Raw genomic sequence first — 26,547 nt, 5'->3', positions numbered from 1 at the left:
GTTGAAGCAGAAGGCATGAGCATGATAACATGTTGGATTTCCCATCCTCAAGACTTGTTCAGTGCACAGGATAAGCAGCAGACACTCAGCTTCAATATTTTATTTTATCTTTGTTTCTCAATATGCAAACCCAATCTAAAGTACTGAATGATATTTAAGCCCTGTTCTGAAGAGAGAATTTCTATTTATTCATATGTTTTTTTATATGATGTAAGTATATAATATTGGCTCCATTTTATCAACTTTATTAAAGTACATGAAACATTAGTTATTTTGTCTGCTAATCCAGGGTGCATGGAGTGATATTTCTAGTTCAGAAAATTTCAGAATCTTGCATGGTACTTGTTTGGACAGAACATTTTTTAAAATCAAAACACTGACATTCAATTTTATACAATCAAATCCCACTGACATAGTTTTCACAAGTAAGTGTTTAGTGGGTTTGCAATTTTTATCATCAGGTCTCAAATTTCTATGTCCAAATAATGGGGACTGATTAGTTAGGATTTCTAAAAGATTCACTTGAAGCATTTTGTCCAGATTCCTCCAGGAGCTTTCTTTCAGAGACAGGGTAAAATCCAATATTCCAGGAGAGTGTAAAAATTCTTAAGCCATATGATTGTTCTTTCTTCTCGTGCAGTATCTTATTTGATTTGCCATAATCCTTCCAGCTCCTGAAGGAAATGAAACCAAGATCGTTCTCTTCAAAGCAGTGACTTGCTATTTATTGAATGAGTGAAATGTATGTAATTATATAATTAAATGTATCGTAATTCAGAAATACAGAGTAGACAGATGAATGAATTTAAACGTGCAGCCTTAATTACAGACTTTCCTAACTTTTTGTTGTTTGACTTTCTGATATTTGCTTTCCATCTATTTTCACCCAGTCACCTGAAAATCTTCTGGAGCTGCAGGTGGAATGTATGTTAACACTGTGTTGTGGATGAGAGGTTTAGAACATTTAAAGAATCACTGTCAAAGGTATTAGCAAAAGTGATTTTAATGTGAATTTGTGAGAGTGACTTAACAAACTTCAGTGGTAGGGTTCGTTCTATTATTTACTACATAGAAGAAATATATAAAGGAAATTTAAGTTAGGATTGATTTTAAATGATTTATACAGGGACTGAAGATGTAAAAAGGTAAGTGAGACTCTTCTGTTGAGCCACGAGGTTCAGACTGGACCCCTTTGCTTTCTAAACTTGTTCTCAGAGAGAAGGCCAGGTGAGGCTAGATCCAGTCTTAGTCCCAGGCTTGATCAATGATTTATGCCTAGTGAAAGGAATATAAAGGGTAAGAAGACCCTCCTGTTGAGTCACGAAGTTCAGATTGGCCACCCTTGCTTTCTAAACTCCTTCTCAGAGAGGAGTCTAGGTGCAGCTAGATCCAAATCTAGTCCCAGACTTGGTCAATGGTTTGTCTAATGGAATTGATATAAATGGTAAGGAAAATATCTTGTTGACTTGTTATGCTAATTTGTTGAGGAATGAGTGATTATGGTTCATACACAGTTTTCTGAGGTAGCAGCAATTTAAGATTTATCAACGCTATTACAGTAAAACGCAGGATTAGGTTGAATGATTTTTAACAACACTTAGTCATTGGCTGATTATTAAGGGTGATTTAATAACATTTGCTATAATCAACACTATAGGGCTTCCCAAATCAAACACACATGAACACACACAGAGAGATATAAAGGTTAACCTATGATAGTAAATTATTGGTAACAATTGATCATTGAAATATTGCAAAAGCTAATCGTAATGAATTACTATTTTCCTTCATAAGTGTTTGTCAGCAGACAATCTTAAACCCTTTCCCTTTGTCAGCATCTACCAGTGGATGATCTTGGAAGTCTTTGTGAAATCTATTCTTCAAGATCCTTGCAAAATCTGCTCTGAGAGGCATCCCAGCTGAGAGGGAGATACTGGGTCACAGTCTGCTGCGATCCTGGAGAGGTCAAAGGGTCTCATTTAGGATCGCAAGGTAACTGAGTTTGGTCAGTAATTCTTCATTTCAGCCACAATTCTTGTCAGGTAATTATGGTACCTTCCAGAGCAGGCTACGATCCAGGACACAGGAGTTATACATACTGTTCCCAGGCAACAGGAGTTCCAGGTATGGTCAGGGAGGGCCTAATCATCCAAACTCACTGTCAGGCAGCAGGGGTTTGGGTATGATCAAGTTGTCCCTAAGCATCCCAACTTACTGCACTTGTATAAATGACAAGAAAGTGCCAGATCATCTCAGCTCACTGCACTTGTAGCCAAGACAATAGCATAATATTGGCTGGCTCCCGACATGGTAACTTGGCCCAGGGGGTCAGCACCACCACACACTGCTCACACTATCCTTTGACAGAACTTTCTGGTTCTTCTTGGTCAGGCCAGTATTATTTCCATGTATATCAGGTATTGTATGAGCAGGCCGTAGTGCTGTCCCTTATCATTGGTCAGAATAGATTTTCTTTTTACATGTTGGCATAGGCCTGTGTGGTCTCCCTGTCCTGCAAGGGCGTGGAATGTTGTCATGCATTGCTTCATACTTAATGTTTCTTGATAGCAGATTGCTTCTTTATGAACTTTTTATTGTAGGTTTTATTGGTCCTAATATTTGATCTTCATGCAGTCAGCTGGAAAACATTAAGAAAGGAATGAAATATCATTATAAGCAGAGCAGTCCAACTTATCAGGCTTATAATAAATTCCTTTGACAGGAAGGACTTTAAACTAATTTTCTCAAAAGCTTATTTTTTTCCAAAAAGGCATAGAAATCTCATGGTTTGAGCCCCATGGCAAACTTTCATGATTACACTGAAGTTTTATTTGGTTGGGTTTACAATTTTTTATGATTCTGCTGACCAAGCAATAGATATACCTTCCTCTTAGACATGCTTTCAGAGGTACTTAACACCACAGAAGTGTCAGCTACAACTTTTTTTTTTCCAATTTATATGGGTGTTATCACTGTATTTTAATTTCTCCATGTGTATAAGCTCAAAACCCCCAGAAATGCCTCTGAGTAATTAGCTAACCTTCCGTGGTGGTTTAGTCGCTGCCAGGATCCAAGACCACGCGGCCGCTGCCCCTCCCCAACAAAGGGAGTGAAATACAAAGCCCCGGGGCTGAGATAAGGAGAGGTTTAATACAACAGTGCAACTGCAACACAACAAACAACAACAACAATAACAATAACAGTGATAACAATGAACAGAGCAAGGTATGTACCGATACAGCAGTGAGAGAACCGGCTGCGCCAACCCACATGGTCACTGATTCTTCCCGCGCTCTGGCGCCAGGACGTGATGTCAGCATGGTATATGAATAACCTGGCTAGAGCTTCCCCCCACTGCTGGGGAAACTTAACCCTATCCTAGCTAAACCAGGACCCTTCTAAGGGTAAAGTAACCTATCTATGTCTTTTAGGACAAGAGTGGATTATGAATTGTCACTGGATTTTGCAGTCTTTTAGTTAAACTGGTTGTGATTCTAATAGTTCTATTGTCTTAAAATAGTACTTGATATCAATTTTCTTCTTGTTTATTTGACACAACTTTGACTTAATTTTCTACCTTCTTCTGGTAATAAGACATGTTGAACTAGAGGTTGAACCAAATACCTGTTTGGATGATGCCCAGTACTCACAACTTCTGCATACTTTACTTACACAACTCTAGCGACAACATCACCATGTATGGTATTAATAATTCAGCATATATATTTTTAAACAGAAGGGTGAAATGAAACACTGACCTTGCCTCCAGTTGCATAAAATGTGGGTCAGTTCAGTTACTTTCCTTACCTACTATCCTTCTTTTCACATGCAAAGTTTATACTTGTTCCCATTCAATACCAGATAAGAACAACAACAGTAAAAGCTGTGAATGTCTTTAGTCATTATTGTTTCAGTATGTCAAATAAAGATTCGAACTCCCTGCTGAGTTGGTGGTAGAATGACGAATGGGTCATTAATGCTCTTAATAAATATAACTTGTCATATTCATTTTTGAAAGTTCAGGCAGTTTTGGTCTTTCTTTCTGCCTTCCTGACAATATCAGCTCTGACAGAGTTCTGCATTCTCATGTCACTTTTCACTTTGTTATGCAGCCTTGACTTAATTTATAATTTAAAAAAATCATTGATCTGTTCACCAAATTGTTCAAATGAAGTCATTATCCTAACGATCTCTTTGCATTTTATATTTGCTTTCCTTCCACTTTATCAGTCTGGATGCTGCAGAGTTTTGCTTTTAGGAGGTGTGAAAAGATTTGGAATTGCAAATTGTAAGCATGCTGTGATCCTTTATGCTTTTCTATGAGTTCTCATTTAAGCATTTAAGATTTTCTTCCCTCCATGATAGCTGTGTTTGAAGAGATGGTTGATTCTGTACAACCGATTTAGTATCAAAGCCCTCCTAGGGATTAGTAACATACCATCTCTGTATGGGCGTTCAGCTCTTCTGTAGCAATGCTTTGCATTTCCCTTTTATATTCGTGAGTTTTACAAAGATGTACTTCTTGGTTTTATTAGTAGTCTTCCATAAACATTGCAAGGTAAATAATTCTATCTACTCCCTAACAAAGTAAAAAGTTTTTTTTCTAAACGAAAACCAAATTTGCTCCTTTAGTCTTCCCTTATGTTTTTCCCACAGAAATGACCACAAGTCTGAGATCCCCAGTTTTGCCTGTCAGTCTTGGAAGACCATTAAATTTTTTCAAATGAAAAGCCGCATCAGAACACTTCAATTCACTAATTACTCTGCAAATATAGGCCAAGATGAACTGACATATAGATTTAACTCTGGTTTAGTGGCTAAAATAATGAACAAAAGGTGCATAATTATTATGAAAGCAGTTCTTAAAAATTAGTCTAATTCTTTATAAAAAATAGTATAATTTTAAAAATGAATATATCTGATTGGGACTTTTGCTTGCTTGCTAATGTTTTAAAAACGTGAATACTGTGCTTTTTCTTCTGTTTTTTTGGGAGTTACCACACCTTCCGTTGCTATAGCACCACCTATGAGAGAAAAAATGCAAATAGCAAAGCACAAAAACCTATCTGCATAAATGCCAGATACTTTCTGAACTCGCATTACTTCTTGTTGCTCATTTAATGGAAAAAAAAGCATTTGACAAAATCCTTGGCTGGACTTGTGCCAATGACTGCAATTAGCTACACACTGTCATTGTGTATCTGAAAATGCTAGTAGCACAGACACAACCAGGGCAGCTAAATGTACTATTTTGAAGAACATACTGCATCCCATTCTGCCTCTCTGATTGTTCCAGCAGGATTTTTAATACCAGGAAATTCTCGAGAAACTTACATATGGTTTTTACCTCAATATTAATGCACCCTGGGAGAGTCTGTTGTAACATAATCAATTATGAAGAGATAATAATTTTAATACTTTTCCTTGTTATAGTAAATCCATAAACAACAGATAATTCTTTCTGTTGGGCTAAACATGTCAGCAGTGCTTTGATAGCACTTTGGTGTTGTTTGCTATAAAAGAGGCTTTCACCTTAGAACCTATGGTAAAACATGGCATTTCCAGGTGATTTATTACACACACACACAGAGATGTGGGAGAGAACATGTGGGGTTTTTTAATTTCAGTTCTCTTAGGCCAGTTTTATATCTGTGTAGTATAACTGACTAAAATAGAGTTATTTTTGATTTACAGTGCTGGAAGTCAAAGGACAATCAGTGTTGCTGTAATTTACTTTTCAAAACACATTTAAGACTTTTTGTGTATCAGCATGGTGAATCTGTAAGTGATTTGTGCTCTGGTATATGCACCAGGGAGAAAAGGACTTGGCATTTTCAGTGGTGATTTGTAGTCTGGGGTAGAGTATGGTCAGTAAACAAGTCTAAGTCACAATGCCATCCAAAGTCCTGATGAGGCCACATGAGATGATGTGCAAAATTAATGTAAGGTTAACTTACAGTTGCAAATGAAATACAGTGGGGAAATGGTCACTCAAATTTGGCTGTGATTAGGGAAAAGATCCCACCAGGTTTTCTGATGATTTGAGAATGCCTGATAAGAAGGTACAGAAAAAAATGTCATTACTGATCACTGTACCAGTTGTCTGTGTGTGAGAAAAAACACCAGCATGTGAGAGCATACAAAACTCTCCACAGATAAATCCTTTCCCCTTGATCTTGTGCTGCCTTCAAGTGCAAGGTGAAACTCTGCCATCTGTACAATTTCATGGCTTTTTGTACAGACAGCCTGAAATGTTGAAAGAGGAGAAATATTTTTCACGGTACCACAGCTCTTGAAAGTTAACTAGATTGTCTGTATTAAGACCAAGTAATCTGGTTTCCTTTCAGTTTATGCAAGGAATCTATGTTATGAGTTACCATATTTTTCTGCCTTTAACAATGCATTATCAGGCAATATCTCATTTCCTACATAATGCTTTCAGAGACGTTTGAGCAGTGGAGGCATTCTCTAGTACTTATTAATTGCATTAGTTATACGATTAGCTGCACCTAGAAAACTAGATGCTTCTTTAATTAAAGTTTCTGCCAGGCTGAAAGTCAAGATTTGATTTGTATGTTTAGTCCACATCATAGATGAATATCATTCCTACCATGCAATCGACTGTACTGGGATATGTTGTTTTCAAGCTGTTCTTTATTTTCTATAGGTAATTAACTATGCATTGGTCCGAAGAGAGTAACTCTACCTACCTGGAATATGCCATAATCTACCAAGACTATACTCCAACTGCTTCAGTGTAGATACTTGAACCTGAGCTGCTGGCTGTTCTTACTTTGATTTGAAATGATGTAATTAGAGAGCTTGGTCTAAGCAGAGAGTTTTCCACAGAACATTTTGCTATTGCTTCCTTTTAATTTTGCATTAGGAAAAGATATAGTTATCACGAAAATTTCCCATATCTGTACTGCTGTGCCACATTTGTGAATGTCAGTGGTCAATAACAGCTTCTCTCGGTCTGGTCTTTGAGGTCACGGGTATGCTGACAAAAGCATTTGGTTATGTAAAATGCTGTGAGGAAAGAAAATAATGGGGATATATTCACATCACCACTGTGGCTGGCTAAGTTAGGCTGCTCTCCCTAAACTTCCTGCAGCACTGGGACTTGTTCTTCACTTCTCCAGATGTTCAGAATAGGAGATTCATTCTGTTTCTCTGAATTCTACAAAACAATGACCTTTTCTCCAGTGACTGCAATCTAGGTCTAAGGAGACTAATATCTTAATTTCAGCCTCAGATAGACTCTTAAAGTTAGGGTATATGAATAATCATCATGTCAATGTGCAAATATCTCTAATTCTGTTTCAGTGACTAGAAAATTGAAAGCTTTGAAAGGGAAATCAATATGTCACTCAAGTATGGAAAGTAAGGACTTACACTAAGACTTTTTTGTCCTTAGGATACTTTTGGTCATCTTCGAGATATCTCCTTGTCCTTTCGTGAAGTGCAGAAATGTAAGGATTTTTTTCTTTGTTCTGTGTCATTCACCTTGAGTGACTACTCGTATAATTAAACAGAATGAAATCCTGTGGTTGATCACATTTTAGAAATCTCTTTGTGCTTGGAAAATAATATTGCATTTGCTTAGTCTGAGATATAGTAAATTATAGATGAAAGGGCAAGATTAAATCCTAGCAAGTGTTTCCTAAAGGGGGGAAGTTTTGCAGACCTATTGAGTTCTCAGATTATCTGACCACTTTGTGTTTCTCAGACCCAAGTAATGTTTTGTTTTGCAGCTTATAGTATAGTAAATGGAAACAAGTTTTTCAGACTTTCAAGGCTGTTCTAGGATTTTAACTACCAATCAGTGATTTTAGGTTTTTTTTTGTTAAAACTTTCTTTGGACTGTAGGTCATTCGTGTATAGATGTAGCATTTCCTGTTGAAGATTTATGTGTATAAACTAGCTGACAATTTAGAAATTTTTATTTTTTTATCATTCAGTTATGAACAATATGTACAGACTTGGTCAAAATATAGTCAGTACGGTAGTTAAAACATTAAGAATAAATTACTCCATGGAAATTAGATTGTATTTCATGTCAGAAGATTTGTTATTACACCTATAAATTAAATGGTACTGTAGTTAGGAAGTAGTAGAAAGTTTTCATTGTAATCCAACACCAATGCAACAAACAATTAACAAGCACTCTTCTTATTATTCCTGTAATTACTTTCTTGTATCTTGTGTCTTTACCCAGAATTTATCCTCATGAAACTTCCTAGAAAAGTGTTTCCAAACAGAAGAGAGTTTTATGTGTGCTTATGTGTGGGTGTTGTGGGGAATGAGGAGGAGAGGATAGAGAAGAGGAGCCAAGAGTGAGAATAGATGAGAACATCAGTATGGCTAGGGAATACTGAAGGATCTCATATCTATTTTTGCACTGTAAATACTGTGCTAGACATTGTAAATAGCTGCTCTATCTGCAAACAACTTAGTGGATGGCTCCTTGAAATCCACTGTCCTTTGCAACTCTGCCTTGTTTGTAAGCTCCTATCATTTGTCATGGGAGCAGCTGTCATAACAGGGCTATAGGCTGAGACAATCTGTGAGCCAAATGCTGTTATTATACAAGCTCTTGTGAAAGTTAGCTTAGGTTGCTCCTATCTGATCAGCATAGAATCCTTTCAGGATGGAAAAAAATTGCTGGGAAGGAGTCAGCAAAATACTTGCAAAACAAAATGAAATGGGTTCAACAAGAACAAGGAGGAAATCAAGACCGTGTAGAAATTGTTGAAAGACAATATAAGTCTGAGAGGAAATGGTCTTGCAGAAGAATTTCCATCTATAGTGCTCATGTTATGGTGGAATACTCATCCTGATGTACTGAAAGGGATTTTTTTTTCTGCAAAAAGACAGATACTTTTTAAGATTACTTCTCAATTAATTATGCTCTAGAACTTTGCTTATCTAAGACTCACCTTAGAAAATTGTACTTCCTAGATTATGTGCAGGGTTATACTTCTGTGACTGGTTACAAGGATTAAAAGAGTCTAGGACTTTTTAGACTCTCTCAGAATCACACCCTACCTGAAAGTATGTTTTGCCAGACAAACACTTTGGGTGTCAGTTTTTTACTAGGTGATTCAGGAAAAGTTAGTAAGTCTAGATTCAAGTTCTTTTACTCAAATAAAAAACATTAGCATATGAATTCAAGTTTTTTTCCTGTAGCAATGTGAGTAAGTGTATCTTTCTCCTTTCATACTGGTTATGTATCTTATTCCCTCTTTGTAAATTATTTGAGTCAACACTATCCAATGTGCCTTAGAAATAGATCTGAATTAAAAATCACATATGTAGTGTTTATCTTGCAGAGCTTCACTGAATCAAATCAAGTGAAATTTGTGATAGCCCTGTTTTCTGGAGGTGTGCATTCTAAGTTAATCATAAATTAGTTTTAAGACAACTGAGACATTTTAGGTGACTGATATGAGGCCAGTGTCATAGAAGATGCACCATGAGAGAGGCCAGTGTTTTTCTTTAATTCACCTCAGCAGACTTAGTAAGAAGTCTACAGTAATATAATTGCAAACAATATTTTGACTGAGGTCCTCTTTTCACACAAACTCTTTAGAGCCACATGATCTCTCACATAAGCTGGAGGTAGCAACTAGGCCTGTCACTTTCATTAAAATGAAGAAAATGTCATTAGCTATAAGTTGCATTTTGTGGAAAAAGTAGAATATGGGAGAAAGAATAGAAGAGATAAATCTAGCATATGTTTTTTTGTCATCTAATGACTAAAACTAGTGTCCAAAAACTGGCAGTCACTACTGGAGAAAGGAAGTAAATCAAGGAAGATGGTAGAAGCTACTACATTTGCAGTTATTTATAACCTTAGAAAATGGAAAACCTAAGAACTCGGCCAGAAACTTTGATGTATAGTGTAAGTTTTTAGTGTGATATGCCTCACCTTTGAAATAAATGTTTAGCAGCTGATATTCTAGAATAAAATACTACTGGTAGGAAAAATATCTACAACTTTTTTGTGCCTGGGCTCTTGGTAAAGTCATATAAAAAATTTTGTTGCTTATGTGCATAAATTAATATTTCATTGCTTTATCACTGGATTTTTGTACTTGCTGTAGTAAAACTGGGTATTAAACTGAAAATTTTGATACCTGCTCTACTAGCTAGCAAATATTTCACTTAACTGCAATTTGAAAGTTATATGTTTTCTATTATTTATTATTAAATATAAAACTTGTACATTTACCAAGAGTTTCATTACTTTTGCTTTTAAAAATAGATTCAAGAATATCTTTGTATGCACATGGGACTGTTAGTTTTAAAGCACAGCAGTTCAATAGTATTACCAGCTTCTTAAAAGAATCTTCTATGCTTCTATGTCATCTATAACCTGTTGTCTGTTATAGAGTGGTCAGTGGGAAAGAAAATTTCATCCTGAAGTCTTTCTTGCAAATCCCTTTAGTTTTCTGATTGTACTCTCTCTCTCTCTGTAGGTGAGATTCTATATTTATATCTATCATAAACCAGAAAAAAATGATGGTGTAAATCTGAAAGGCTTTTACAAGCTCAGTGTCTGTGACTCCATTTGTTCACCATGAATTTTGAGTGATTCAAAAAGGCAAGTGATCATTCTCTACTGGCTTTCAGTTTGCAGCGTGGTCTTACTGACATCTGACATTCCCTGTCTGGTAAGTGCAGACTGCACATTTAGTAGGGTTTTTCTGTTTGCCAGGAAGAAAAGATTCATTCTGGCTGCCATCCTCCTTGACCAGTTGAGTTCTGTAGGGATAGAAACTGAGAACATAATTTACGTAACCAGTTTTTTCTAATTGACTTTTACAGCTCTACGGTGGTAAAGATAACAGTATGAGACTATTTTATCATCATTGATAGTAACAGCTCATCCTTCAGAAAAGATGACTACAATAAAAGCCATCTGCACCTTCTCACATTGCCTAAGAGAAGCCAAACCCTAAACTGAGTAGGGCACATGCTTCTGTATCCTTAACAGGCTAAGGATTCTCATGGGAGAAAATAATCTGCTATTAAACCAGAGGTGCAACTGTGAGCTTCTCCTAACTACTTTTACCTACCAATACTTACTAATCTTAATGAGCTGTCAAAGGCTGGGGGAGAGGAGATTAACATATGAAAAAAGTTTTATTAGGAAATGTCTTTGATTGTTCTGTTCTTTCACAATAAAATTGTCAAGCAAGGTATAGATAGTTTTTGAAAGTACATTTTTATTCAGGTATTGTAAGATGAGAACAATGGCTCTAGCTTAGACCTGCCAACACTTATGGAAGATATTTGCTGTGGGGTTTAGGTCCAATGGAGGACACACATCACACTATGCAAAACTTATGTGATTCTTTCCCAAATCTTCTACTGTTTGCAAAAATGCATAATTGATTTGGAAGAATAAGTATCTACTAGTTAAAATGAAAGTCTATTGAACATTTACGAGCTACTTCTAAAGATATCCTAGCCACACATGGAAAAGAAACAACAAAGGTTTGTAAAGTCCTTAAATATATGAACTACTTGGATATTGGGTTCCCTTATTCTTATGTCAGATAACCATGGTCTTCTGTGATGTAAAAAAATTAAAGTAGGATAAAGAAAGTGCTTTCAGAAAGTAGGCCATGGTAATCTAAACAGGTACTGTTGGTAAGAGATATGACTGAAGAGAAAGAAAGGTATGACTTCTCCTATGCAGTGCCTTGTCATTAGTACTGGAGGTGGCACCTTTGCAGATAGTACTGTTGAAGGAGATTGCTTGTACTTTCTGGATAGGTGGAGTACACTGTCCTGTGTCTAGTAGAGGTATCTCTGGTAGTTTAGTTTAAAGGATTAAATTTGTGACAGCATGATATTCTGTCCTGGCTATTTTCCTTGCTGAGAAGCAAGACAGATTGATCTGAACTCAATACTGTGCTGCTGCTGGTGCACACTGCCGAATAAGACATCTCTGGAGCCTCTGCAGGACACCGTGCAGTGCTGTAATACTGTTCATTCCCTTCATTATTCCTGGGCTGAAGCACTTGCTTTTCCACAAACTGCTAGACCCTGGGAAAGCATACTGTTATTACTGTGAGGATATAAAATCACTCGCTAGTAAAATGCTGCAAGAGAGGAAAGAATGGAGAAAAGTCAAGGTGGAAGGGGAAGGATCAAAGTATATGTGCCTCTTAAGAGTATATTTTTGAAAATATTCCTGCAGGATCCCAGTCTCACTTGTCAACTGTGTTGCAAACAGATGCCTTCTCCTTTCCTGATCCACCCAGGAGAGTTGATGAATCATGAACGCTAATGCTGCATTGGCAGAAGTGTTAGCACAGATGTGTACAGTAAAAGCTAGACAATCGGTGCCTCACCACTTGCCTTTGCAGTCAGTTACTGGTTCACCTTCTGCAAAATCATGCCCCTGTACATAACAATTAGGAAAAAATGTGATTTGGTTAAAAATTTATCATATATGTTTTGAAAATTTATCTTATTTTCATTTTTTCCTTCTCAAGAAAGTTTGTGGGTTTTTTTTTTGTATTGAATCTACCTGGTTCTGCTGATCTTGCTATGGCAATGGGGTTAATTGGGACCAAAGAAACATGTACAGTAAGTTTTGAAGTTATTCAGATTTGTGGATTTTTTTTCCCCTGGGAATTAACCACAGCAGTTGCTGCTTTGTTTTGGTCCAAGGCAGCTGAAAAAAGAAATGTCTCGATAAGGTTGACTATTTCTGATTTCACTCCATTGCTACAATGGCCATCTATGGTACCATTTAGTCCCACTGTGGATATTGTGATACATGTGTGTACGTATGTGTGTATATGTGTGAAAATATCACTGAAACAATCAATTTATGACATAGCTTTGCTTGTTTTAACTACAAATTAAAGTCAAGGAAGAACTATTGGTTCAGCTGAAGGAAGTTTTTGTTCAAAAGGCAATATCATAGATGGTGTTTATTGCAGGATGTTATGTTTTGGTCACTGCTTTTAGCATTACCTAGGTGCATACAGGCATTGTCAAACTTGTCACAGACAATAGCATATATTCTTTTTTTCCATTAATGTTGTTCTGTAAATTTGTTACCCAAGATAACAAAATAAGTATACAATTGGAGACTTTTTGTCACTGCAGTTAGTGCCATTTTTGAGAGTTTTGCGGTCATTTTGTAAAATCGGGAATAACAGCACTTTGGGAGTGTTGGCCAAAGCTCTAAACTCATTAAAATATGTTGCAGTCTTTTCCAGCTCAAAAATGTTAACCACTGGACCTAGGAAATAGTTGACTCTTTTCCTAGGATCCTATTTCTGCTTTCTGCTCCTGATGGTGTTTTGGATCTACATTATGCCCAGTTGAGACTATTAAGGTGAGATCTATACCTTGGTACATAAAGTATTGGACACATTTATAATTTTTTAAAAGCCCTGCATATAAATCTGTACAAAAAATTAAAGTATCCACAACAAAATAAAGTGTCATTATGAATTCCAAAGGGAGATGAGACCTGTGTTTTTGACTCTGTCTAAATAAAAATGGTACCTGGTACTTACAGAATATTGTTGAGCAAGTTGTAAGAAAACACCTCTTGGGCTGTTATATGTAGTCTCTGTCCTCTAAACATACATTCTTTTTTTCATTATATTCTTTGTAATAAGAATGAAAGTACCAAAACAGAAAGTTTTGTTATGTTGTTTGGGGTTTTTTTTGATCTGAGTTTGAAATGTACATTAAAAAAAGGTAAAAATTATCACAGAGGAAGCTGATTCTAATCTCAGAGCCCTTAACTGGCTTTAATGGATAAAAGATAATTGGAATTTACACCATATTTGAAATATGTATTTATAAATATATATATATATAAACACATGAAATTGCAAAAGATACCAGCCAAGTTCAATCAGAAATCCTAGCTAGAGGAAGTGGGTGTTTACATAGTTCTAAATACGTTAGAAATGTTGTGCTCTGCCAAGCCATTAAAAGTCATATGATAGATGAAGGAAAACAACTATGTAAGGTCAGCTAGCCAAACATAAATAGGATAGTGACTGCATTTTCTGGGATAAAAGACAACAACAACAACAAAAAATACCCTCCCCTCAAGCAAACAACTTATTTTTTTACTAAATATGTGCCATTTTATTATTTCCACTGCACCAATACCTATGTAAAAGCACAATATCTGATATGCATATTTTCTAGATTGTTTCTGTTTTGCTTGTAGAAAAAAATCCTACCCTTCTTCATGAATGTTAAGAGCAGATAAGGCAAGTTGTAATGAATTTCTGCTGAAAAAAATATGCAGTGAAAATGTATGGAAAGCCTTTTAATCAGCAATCTAGCCCTGACCTTTCCAATCTATTTTCTACAGAGTATATCCTGTTATACTATTGTGGTAATTACACCCAAAGACATGAGGGGTCTGATCTTCTGTTGCAATGATTTGAGAAATTTCACTGATGTCATGAATTTAGAAGTGGCCAGAAGCTTCTCTTGCTGTTAGGAAAGTTCAGTCATAATTCTATGCATCATGTGAAATGGTCTCTTATGCTATGTCTCCCACCCTGCTTCTTCCTGAAAGCAGTTTTATCAGAACAGGTGTTTCCTTCAAAGTCTACCAAAAGTTATTCATTTCCAACCTTCTTCCACTTAAGCAAATGAGGAGGAGATGAATGAAGCTAGTGGACAGAAAATAGTGTTGCTCTTAAGGCTTCTTATTTAGGTGGATTTTCTATTGGAACACCCAGTGTTTTTCAACCTTTTAGGCTGCAAAAATGTTGCGAGAGCCGTTTTCCCCTTCATGTGCATTGGCCAGCTTTTAATTATCTAGCTGGCTTCTATCTATCTATCTATCTATCTATCTATCTATCTATCTATCTATCTATCTATCTATCTATCTTTGCTATCATCTATCTAGTTGTCCTAGCTAGAGAATGTACTAGATGATGGTTTTCAAATCAGTTGAGGTTTTTTTATCATTATATCCAGTGAATAAAACACTTTTTAAGAATATTAGAGAGTTGTTCAAAGACTGTTTTGCACCTGCATGAAAAGAAAAAGGCATACTTTAATGGCATGAATCTAATGCAACTTCCAAAAAATTATTTCTAATTTCAGCTCTGATAGCTCCTTCTGTGGGGTGATTAGAAGGAAATGACTGAGTGCGCTAGATTTTTTTTAAAGTGATCTTCAATGTATGTCATGTTAATGCCCTAGTTAAACAATACACCTCAAACTAGGAAAGAGGCCACCTCACATATGAAGGTTGGAGCGTGAAAAATGTCACCACATAAAATCTTAGGAGTCTTCCAGGAAGTGGAGCCCTAAAACTGATGTAAGATAACTGGAGAATTAGCAAGTAAAGCTCCTAAGCCAGAGGCACAATAATAATTCTTAACAAAGAAAAGGACCAAACAGAATAGTTAAAACAATTTATGATACAATTGTCTATAAAAGAGCCATTAAATCTGAACAAAAAAACTCATCTCAGAAGCTAGAGTCTACCCTAATTGAAGCACTAAAGAATGACCTCCTTCACTGAAAATATATGAACTTTTGGAAAAAGACTAGTATTAAAATATTATATTGTTACAAATATGATTTTATTCCTTAATAATGGTATAAGTCAGGCATAAACCAGGACAAATGACATTATCAAGAAAACACAACAGATCATTAACAGGACAGTAACTTCACCTTGTAAAGGACACTTCAGCAGTTTCTGGTACTACTTGAACTCCAGCTGACATTGCTGCAGGAACTATTGTAAGGTTTTATGTTTAGTACTCTTTCTGCTACTAGAAGGAAATGATGGTAGTTGAAGCAATTCCCCTGCTTAGCCAGCCAGAAGAACATTTTCTATTCCCTCAACCCATATATTTTATATATGATCTGATGAAGAGGTTTTAAACTTGTTTGTGTCTTCCACCTTTAGCTTTATCTGTACATTTATGAATTGTAGCTTCTGAAAGGATAGAATCATACTGTCATGCTATGGCCTTAACCCAGCTATTTTTGTTGACAATACTATTTTTTTTCCCACTCTGGTTCTACCTATAATATTTTTTTCCTTGCAGATTTAACTTCTTTAAAACTTGTTAAAAAGTGTATCTTAAAAAGTAAGTGCTACTCATTTTACTTTCCTATTTGAAAACAACTGGACTAGTTGTACCTGGCATTAAAATGATCAACTTACGGGTGAAATAGCCCAGAAATAGTGTTAGATAGTACATAAATGAAGAAAGAAATTTAGACTAAGAGCTATCCAGGGTGTGGCTATCATAATTTTAAATTCCTCATAACTGTTCAGTTTTGTGTATTGGTCCTCCTAATTGCTAATTGTGTGCACTATTATTGTATAATAGAGAATGAATTTTTGATTTGACAAACAGTTGTTGAATTGATGTATGTTTGTAGGAGTATCTGCATATATGCAGAAAAAAACATTTATGTGCAAACTCAATGGATTTGCACAGGTAAACGTTTCATAGATGTTAGAGTAGGGTCTCCACATTTATGAGAAAACACAAAGTGCTGAATTCTGTAGCTAATTGTTTACAGTGCATGTTTCAGACCAACTTTTCTGTGGTGATTTGAAGAAGTCTGCATCTCAAGAGACAAATTCTGGTGAAACGATGTTTCAATTCAAATCTCATGAAAAAACTCTCCTTAAATTCAGTGAGGACAAATTTTATTTCAGATTTTCAAGCAAACAGTAAAAACTGTAAAATCCTCAGCTGATTAAGCTCCTTGTGAGAACTGGATCCTTAACCCAGTCGTTTTTATTGTTAATACTGATCTTTTCCCAGGATCAGGTTCCTTGTATTGAGTAAGGACTCAGTCAAGTTCTTTGTGAGAGAGGAAAGAAGCCAAAAAAACTGGAAGATGTTTTGCTTGATTCATATATTTAGTTAAGTATAAATGTAGTAAATATACTGACAATACTACACTGCTTCAGTATAGAGTAAGAATTTTGATTAAATCTGAATGTAGGAGAAAAAAAATGACTATATTTTTTTTTGGTCTTCAGTGTTTCAGCTGAGACACCAGAAAGTGGTATCTACTGTAATATTGACTTCTTCTTTGTGCAAAGTTTTATGTGACATTATTGACATCTTTGTAAAGATGTCCCTGTATTTATAATAATGACAGAATTATTTAAAGTTTTACTTTAATTAATTGTGGCTGATATCAAAACACATGCTCTGCAAGATACTTATTACTGTCAATCCATACTGAACTGAACCCTAGGATACCAAACACATGCAATAACTGTTTCAGTAATTAACAAAAAGGCATTTAGCCTAATGTGAACCTCTAATTGCTAAATGTATCAGTGAGCCAGAAAAAAAGGAATGGGAAAAAAAAAATGAAAGAGATGACCAGTTTTGTGTGGAGTTGCTGCCTCCTGAAAGAAATATAAAATGATCCCAATATTTAAGAATTCAGGGGCCAACTTCTGAATGTGGTTGTTTTTTTCCTGCCCTCCCTCAGTTCAATGAGATGTAGAGCAAAGACACACTATCTTTTCAAATGAACCAGCAAAGATTCCTCAAGAGATAGTTTTCAGGCACTGTGGACCTAGATATCACAGCTAGGACTAATGTTCTGGAAATCAGCTTTCCTCCTAGTAACTCCACTGCTCTAGTCTGTCTGGAGTTAATTTTTTTATGGTCAGATTAGAAAAATTAAGACAAATCAGAGCTGAGTGTTTAATGGTATAATCACTGTAATATAAAGGAGAGTATTTCAGCTCTTTCATTTCCCTAAACAACTCGCTGAAACACAATTTTAATGGCAAATATGCTAGAAGCATTCTGTTCTTTGTGTAAAACCAGAATTCTGTCCTCCTAATGTAGTGTCTCAGCTCCTCTGAAGCAGCTCTCAGACCTTTTCTGAAAGAATTCCCTCTTGGAATTTGCAATCTCTTTTAGAGATGGACTGGTTGTTACACAGCTGGCACTGTTATTACACAGTCCCATTTTAGTAATCTATAATAGCCATCTGTGCACTCTCAAAACCCTACCAGATAAAAACCATCATTGCTACAGTCCAAAGGAGTATACTTATGTTTTGGGGTGGATCTAAGATGAGGATTTAATGGGAACATAATATTATGCTATTAGGAGAATATTGACTTTAGAGGAACTGTTTCCATATATCAAAAAAAAAAAAAAAAAAAAAAAAAAATCCAGATCTTCATATTAACCAGTTTAAGTATTTTTTTACCAACCTAGTTTTATTATGAATACATTAAAAAGCAGTATAGGAAATTCTTACATTTTAGTGGTTTTCTAAGGCCCTTTAGAGAGGATTTATGATTTCATGTAGTTTAAAACTTAGACAATAAGATAGTTAATTGTAACTTCAAAAAAATACAGGTTTTAGAAGTAAAAGGAAAGTTCAGTTCTCTATGTGTTTTATAAAACTGCTTCTAAATGGACAGTGTGACATATAATTGATAAGTATTTGCTCCAAGCAATTTAGTGTCTTTTCATTCAGATGTACAAGGTGAAAAAGCAATGAAAATAGACTGCACTTATTATTTTGGGCTTATTTTCTTTTTCTTTTAACCATCATTCTCTTTTTAAAAATAGAATTAATTTTAGCTTTAAAAAAAAAGAAAAGAAAAAGTCACATTTTCACCATCCTGCCAAACTTTGGGTATTTTACCCATAGGTGAAGGTTGCAGATGTATGCACAACAAATTGCTATATTCTTTTGTTTTGTTTATTGAAACATGTTAAAATGGTAGAAAACATAGCTAGAGATGCTTGCTGCCTGTCACAAGCTAAATATTTGGGATAGAGGACTGTAGTGTGCTATTGCTACTCATATTCTTTCAGATACCAAAAGGCAGTGGAATTTCCATTGCAGACTTGACTTAAATAGTTACTGAGCCCCAGTTCTGCATAAATTCTGATTTCACTTTGGGACCAAAATGTACTTTTGTTGCTCAGATCAATAGGTACCTCTAAACCTATATTCCTACTGAAAGTAGTCAAAGCCATTAAAATATTTTTTGGAACATTTTTCCGCAATGGATGTTGATAACAAACTTTGTGCCACCAGCTTCCTTGAGGGGAAGACAATAAAAGGAAAGGGGAATTATCCTCGTCTCTTTCCTGTATTTTTCTACCTCTCTGTCTCAGCCTCTTCTAGCACAATAGCAGTTTCTGCAGGTTGAGAACAAGATAATGGGAAATATGAGGTGTCTCAGTTCCTTCTACCTTTGCTCACAAAAAAAGAGTTGTTGTTTTTTTTTTTTTCTCCTGACACAATAGATGTGTAGTTATGTTCTGAAGCCTCTGGTTTCAATATGGTCTCTTCTGCATCTTCAGAATAGCAAACCTTGAAGTGGTGTGTCTACATTTTATGCTAAGTAAACAATCCACTTTAATTGTATTTGGGTGGTGGCTTATTTTTAAGTATTGGTTGAATTCCAGAAATTCATTAGTTCAGAAAAAAAAAAAAAAAAAAGATGATTGCTATATCTGGGTAAAGTATTGGTGAATTCTTTTTACTAAATTTCATGTGGTATTTTTTCTGTTCACTCTTTTCACATAGTCGTGAACTCAGAGAAGTTAATTTTTGTTGCTGTTGCACATCATATTGTGGCAGTATATCATGCATATATGTTTGTTCCTATGGCTAGATTATACACCCAAACATATATACATCATAGAATTGACAACAAGATCTTTAATACTCATATCTACTTCTGCTTTCAGATGTGAAACAAAGATCAGTTCTTAAAATTCTTGTATTTTGTAGCTTGACAATAAAACTAAAAAAATATTGTCAGCTAAAGATGTTATCTCAAGCAGAAAGTACTGAGTCCGTTTTCTGAGTGTAAAGGATGTAATTCTTGGGAGGCTATTTAAGATTATCTTTTTTTTCAGACAGTAAAGGAATGAGAATGAGCCATGGAATAGTACTGAGAGAGATGTGATTATACAATCTACATTGTGTCACTACAGGAGAATAAAGGATGTTTTCTCACATTAATGTACAACTTTATAACTTGCTGATTTACATTATGAAGCAGATGTTGCTTTCATAACAGAGTAGAAATCCCATGTAGTCATAAACTCTATTGGCAGGTCAGATTAGGGCAATCCTCAAAGGTGTCTGAAGAGTCTGATTTCTTACGAAAACTCTGAACCTGCCATTAGTCCTGTAACAATCTCAAATAATGTGAAGCTGTAAAAGCCTTTATTCCAATCATAGTAACAATAGAGAAATATTAACTTTCTATGCAATAATAGAAAGTATTGTTTAATTGATTGTTTAATCAGTCATTATGAAATGTCATTTATTTTAATCCCTCTAAAATGTCACCATATTTAAGAATTGCAACAAGGTTTGAATAATATCCAGAGACCAAATTGAAATATCTATTTAACTATAAATTATTTGTTGCAACTGCTGTTATACTATTTTAGTACTAAAGTTAAAAAGTTACTTTGCTGGTACTGGTTTGTTTGATTATAGAGCTATATGTATTTGCAAAGTTTGTTTCTAGTGAGCAGTTGTCAACAGAGGAACATAAAATAGAAATATTATAAACCACAAATTTCTCAGGTAATTCTGATTTTAAGATCTGTTGTTGAAAACATAAAATATAGAAAGTTAAATTTAACTAGCTGAAAATTAATTGACCATTTATTAGAGATACACCATCTTCATTTAGATTTCTGTATCAGTAGATTTGTGGTCCACAGCTTCAGTAAAAAGATAGAAAATATAAATCACACTGTTTTCTGAACTTTTTGGTTTTACTGTTCTGAGAATTATCAGCCTTATTTATAGGTAGTATTCCATTTCATTTATTAAATGATTCTACAAATAATGTTTTACAGTGCAATAAAATCATAGAGCTTAACACTAAGGTGACCTTCATCTGAAATGTGCATATGAAAATGCTCAGTTCATATAAGGGTAGCCATCATTATTGTTTAACTGCATGAAATAATAATTTCCATTTATACAACAAATACTGCTGGTCTGTTCAAATAATTTATGCAATAGTGTATAATCCAGCTTTAGTTGGTAACAAAACCAAAAATCTAAACCTTGCAACCATAGCCATATGGCTTTAATGATTTGATGATACATTATTAAAACAGCTGACAAAAATAGGTTCCTCTGACTGAGATTATCCTTCTGAAGCTTCCTTCTAATATAATTCCTTTTATTTTAATGTATTTATCACTTTCATCTAATTTTTTGCTGGTCATTTTGCAGCTTGGAGATATGTGATTTTTTACATCACCACAGAGCAAGATTTATGATCATCATTAAAATTGTGAATTCCACTGTAATCTACTCCTCATAGTTCACTACTTCAGATTACTATTTTGTGAAGGAGAATAAAATGCTAAGTCATGAAAAAGAATTTTGTAGTGGATCTAGAGTGTAAACCACTAGACCTGGAGGTGTAAAGATTAGGAAGAGAGATACGGCCAGAATTTGAACATTGTTATGCAAAAAAATAAATGACAAAAAAAAAAAAAAAAGTGAGAAGTAGCACCATGAATCAATAAAAAGCAAGAAAAATATGGAGTGGAGTAGGATATATCCTCATATGTTTCCTCTTGAACAGTAGTGCTCTGAGTATCCCATATCTATTCCTGTGCTCAGAACAGTACTATCTATGGGAAAACTCTGCAACTCTATTTTCCCTGAGGCAAATTACATAGTCTGGTAGAGCTGCATATTGCATGTTTTACACTTTATTATTTAGAAATGCAAAGATCAGAGTTGCTACTAAGTTCCATTGGCAAAATAAGAATTACTTCATTGGCTTTAGAGAAATGATGATGTAATAGGGAATACTTTGATGAAGCCTGTGTTTTCCCCCTTTGGAAAATGCTGACTGAGCCTAGTAGTAACTAGTAATTTCTTTTTATATTGCCTTTTATTTCAGACAAGCCTTGCAATGAGGGGAAATGCTAAACACTTTTTGAAAAGCAATCTTGGTTTTTTTTTTTTTTTTGATGGAGGCTGTAAAGAGAGTTCAGGACCATGTTTTTGTCCACTTTAGTTAATGAATCAAAACATTTTTTCTTGCTTAAGATTGATTTTAAGATATCTATTATTTTAGTACTCTATTTTCACTTAGGATTGGATATTTATGTTCAGGTACCTCTGACCCTCATTTTTTCAGATTGCATATACTTTTGCTCTTTGGGCTAGTTTTACTACAATGTAGTAGTAGCTTTCTAGTTTCATCACATTGCTTAGGAGAAGTTGTAGTCACTTCTGATACACAGTAAATTCTATCAATTATGCCATAGGGAAATGCAATGTGATACTGCATTAACCTGAGTTTCCATATACAAAGAATCTTCTTTTAGAATTTAATGTTTGTAAAACATATTTTATGCAATGTTTGTAAAATTACAAAAAATACCCAACAACCTACAAACAAAAAAACCCTTAAAACACAGAAAAATTTAAACTATGAAGAAACTGAAATCTCTCTTCAATCATTCTCAGATCAAATTCCTAAGTAGCTCCTAGTCAGCGTGTTGCATAGTTTTGGTATACACACAAGATCATATGGAACCTTGTCAACTCCCTGTAGCGTATACATCTACATTCAGTATCCAGCTGAAGTTGGATCCCAGTGTTCTGCTACTGGGGAGCAGGTTAATTGTCTGAAATGATTGAAATTTAGTCTATAGTTGCAGCATGGAGTTATCAGCAATGAGCCTTGTTCCCATCTTCCAGCTTTCCACTGTTCTTATTCTTTCTCCCTCTGTAAGTACAGATGAATTTAGAATATAGTTCACAGATGGTTTTGTAGCAAAAGCCTCCTTTGTAAATAAGGCAAAAGAGCTGGCTTGTGCAGGGCACATGGTACAATAAAGAGAGGAGGCAGCTATTTGAGTGGTGCAAGCTAGAGAAGATCTCTTCATTAATTTAAATATTAATATAGATCATCTTACAAATGCAATAAGAACCTGCCAGTATTTGTACTTAACCTGGGGTGCAAAAGATAGCAAGATCACTTCATTCAATACTAAAATGAAGTGGTTATTTAATATCATGAAAGCAGAGCAAGATTTAATGAGAAATAATGAATCAGGCTACAGTCAACACTTTTAAAAAGTATCTGTAACTAATAAAGAGAATTATTAAGAAAGAAAATTAAGAAAGTCAAAATCACTTCAACTCTCAATCTAGTGAAATTCTTTGATTTATAGAGAAAACACTTCAAGAACTATAATAGATTTGCCTTTGCTCATACCATTGCATAAGAGAAGGCCCCAGCCAACATGCACAGTAGAAAGTAGAGCACTGACTACTAAAACTAGAGTCAAGCAACAATAAACCATAAAGATGAAGAAAGAAGTGGCAAAATCCTCATGTACTAGAGGTATTTTCTCTGTGGACCCAGACACTGAAGTAATTACAAAGAAGGAAAACTCCATTAAGCAAAGAATTGTCTTGTGCACTCTGGTATTGCAGAAACGTGAATATTTTATAGTTTTGGCATGCCCATCATTTAAACCCCTCATTCTCCTCTCATAATCTTGTTAAGCCCTATGTGCTCATCTTTTGCTTTTAATTCATTCTATTTGGGTTATTTCATAATGGCAACAAATAGATAACAAATAACATGAAATTGAGTCCACTATATTTTATTCCTATTTTGCATATTTAGGGCCTTCTAGTGTCTGACTCTGCCAGCAGTAAATCTGCTGCTTTTGTTTTAATTAATTTTTAATGCTTTTATGAAAGTAAATAAACAAGGATTTTGTGCATTCACTATAGGATTTACTTTACCTTTCAAAATTTCTGTCTTGGTTAGAGCTGTCATCTCACCACTTGTAGGTAATCATCAGCTGCACTGAGTTGTTTAGGCTTAGATTCAATGTGCTGTATTTTAGCTTTCTTGTTATTATGAAACAAATTTGAGGAAGAAGTACTGTTAGTAACCTTTTTATTGATGTTTGTTTTACTTGGGGGTGACTTTTACTAACTCAAATAGGAGACTACGTACTAGCAAACAAGATTTTAGAAGTCATACCAGTAAGGATAAGATGATATGAGTATTCTGCTTGCAGCATCTGTCCTAACATCTTCAGATTATACTTCTTCACAGATAGCTTGGATATCTCAAAACTGTTGAATCAACAGTGTTGACTTAGTCTTAGATGTCTCAGAAGTAAACTATGTTCTAATAGTAAATGGAAAATACTACATGCAGATGTGTCTTAAATCTAGCTCCTACAGAAGACTAGGAAATCTACAGGGATTTAACACCTGCAGGAGACTAGGAAGCAGCACATACCCAGTCATGCTCACATTGTGGCCCATGAACCCTTTTGAAAGGTAAATGCTGATCTATCTTCTTTCAGAAACCATGAGTGAAGCAGGGATAAGTGGGAGAAAGAAACTGAAGAGGAAGATAATGGTTTTCTTTTAAAAATGGGTGATTCCTAGCCACATTTTCTTTTGTTTGGAAACTAGGGGTTAGAATACATATTGAAACAGTATGAGGCACAGGACCATTTCCCTATCTTGTGTGAAGCAATTCAAACTCAGGTTTCTTAGGCCAAAGTGGAAAGAATACTAAGGTTATTTGGACTGAAGCAGAAGAGCACAATTACAAATATGACTGACTATCCTGGTGGTTAGACAGAAGGAGATCAGATCAACACATATTGCAGCTGTATTAAGAGAAGGAGAAATATGGGGAACAAGAACTTGGAAAACTCTGTGCACAAACTTATTGGAAGAAGTCTAAAGTTTATGGGATTAGTAGAATTAATTTAAAACCAAAAAAGCTTGACAGATACTGTGTAGGTTATGTGAACTGATAATAGATTATTTCTGCAACATTTTGGACCATGGACTCTAACTACCATAGAAAAGTTAGAATTACAATTCTCATACAGCTGTCAGAAAATTCAAAAATAGAATCTGGACAGTGCAGCTCAGGAACAGTGTCGAAGTCTTTTGAGGACTTTTAAACCCTACATTAGGCAAGATTAGGGAAAGGTGGAAACATGGGAATTGATGAGGAATTTAAATACCTATTACCTCAAATTTGGTCAGTTTAGTCAGTTTACAACTCCAGTATATGGCAGCTTGTCCTTCTGGTTCTGTGCCAGCTGTGTTGTAAACCTGGGCAGAAGGTGTCATAGCTGTTTCAAAGATCAAGCACAGCTTTCCTACCTTTGGAAATCAAGGTGAAAAAGGACACATTCAGAGTTTTAATGTGTGTTGGGTCTCTTGTCCAACCTTGTTGTACTGTGTTGATAAATCTTTTAGTTTAGACATAAATTTAAAATGATCTAGAGGGAAGTTGACATTTTCTTTAAACATCCACAGATAACCATTATTTAGTTTTAAGGATGGCTCTAATTTAATTTCAGCATTTTTTAAGAAACACAAGAATTATTTGCTTAAAAATTCATTACTTTTGATTTAAGTCAGTGAAAATAAATGTGCTTACATTACAACACAGGTAAAGAACTTTGGGGAAACAGTCCCTAAATTTTGGAAAGCTATCACATATCTTCAATTTGGCATTAAAATATGTATTTGAAAATGAAAAAAGTCCATCAGACTGCATCAGATTAAAAAAGAAAGACTTTCAGATTAGGTATTTTAACCATATTAGGATTTAAATATTTTATGTTTTTGAAAAGTTTCAGAACTCTATAAAAATTCTGGTAGAATATTAAAGCTTTGAGGCAGTCAAGCTTGAGATTTTAAATTGACAGTTAGAAGAGTTTGGAACAAAAGCAATTCACTTCATTCTCAAGAGCAATAGCACTTAATATAGAACCTTTATTTACTGTTGCCATTACACCAGAATAGTTCAAGTATGATTGTGATCTGTGGAGGCAATGGATGAGCTTTAGGTTTTTGTAGTTAATTCTCCTATGAGGGATAACATGATACCCTGCAAATCAGTGGAGATTCACATAGATTCACAGACTAGTAAGTAGCCTGGGCTTTGAAAATAAAATACGTTAAAAATATAACTCATAGAGATCCTTATTTCTCTAAAAATATGCCTATATTTCTAATTATATTTTACTTCTCTCTGAACTATTGAATTACAGAACTCTTTCTCAATCAAATAACTTCTTGCTATCAGAGAAATCACCTTTGACATGGTATACATACAGTGAGCATCCATTCTTTTTAAAATATGTTTTGCTAAAATAATAGTAAACATTTGTGTTTCTGCTAGCAGAAATAAGAAAAGGAATTGAACAAATGAGATGCAATTATTTCTTTGTGATTTAATTAAATGTGCCTGTCATAGTGATCTTCCAGTCATGCTTCTGCAGTAGTTTTACCACACAGACTGTTTCTGGATTTATTTACTTTCAGATTCTAGCTCTGCTGTTATTTCTTTGCCTTGTAAACACCTGCAATGACCTGCAGTTGTAAAGCAGTGTTTGTTATTCATACTGTTTTCTGGGGCAAGTGGGAGACAAGAAGGGCCATAGGTCACCATAACCCTTTCAGATCAAGCAGTTTGGATTCTGTAATCCCTCAAACCTATCATCATTCCTGCTTTCTCAA

At 35.0% G+C, this 26,547-nt stretch overlaps 2 long non-coding RNA genes across 5 annotated transcripts in view; both read left to right on the top strand.

The window, feature by feature from the left end:
- The first annotated feature begins 1,909 nt into the window (after positions 1-1,909).
- Positions 1,910-10,664, top strand: LOC141942719 (uncharacterized). The gene is made up of 3 exons (XR_012628724.1): positions 1,910-1,992; positions 7,418-7,472; positions 10,482-10,664. It is a non-coding gene; the product is annotated as an uncharacterized LOC141942719 (long non-coding RNA).
- A 1,084-nt stretch (positions 10,665-11,748) lies between these two features.
- LOC141942717 (uncharacterized) overlaps positions 11,749-26,547 on the top strand; it is a 44,989-nt gene continuing 30,190 nt past the window's right edge. For all 4 annotated transcript variants that reach the window (XR_012628721.1, XR_012628718.1, XR_012628719.1 and 1 more), the window contains exon 1: positions 11,749-13,363. This is a non-coding gene — a long non-coding RNA (uncharacterized LOC141942717). The remainder of the gene's footprint in view (positions 13,364-26,547) is intronic.

This window comes from Strix uralensis, chromosome 4 (assembly GCF_047716275.1).
Source record: "Strix uralensis isolate ZFMK-TIS-50842 chromosome 4, bStrUra1, whole genome shotgun sequence".
Classification (NCBI taxonomy): domain Eukaryota; kingdom Metazoa; phylum Chordata; class Aves; order Strigiformes; family Strigidae; genus Strix; species Strix uralensis.
This window is presented reverse-complemented; position numbering and strand designations above follow the sequence as displayed.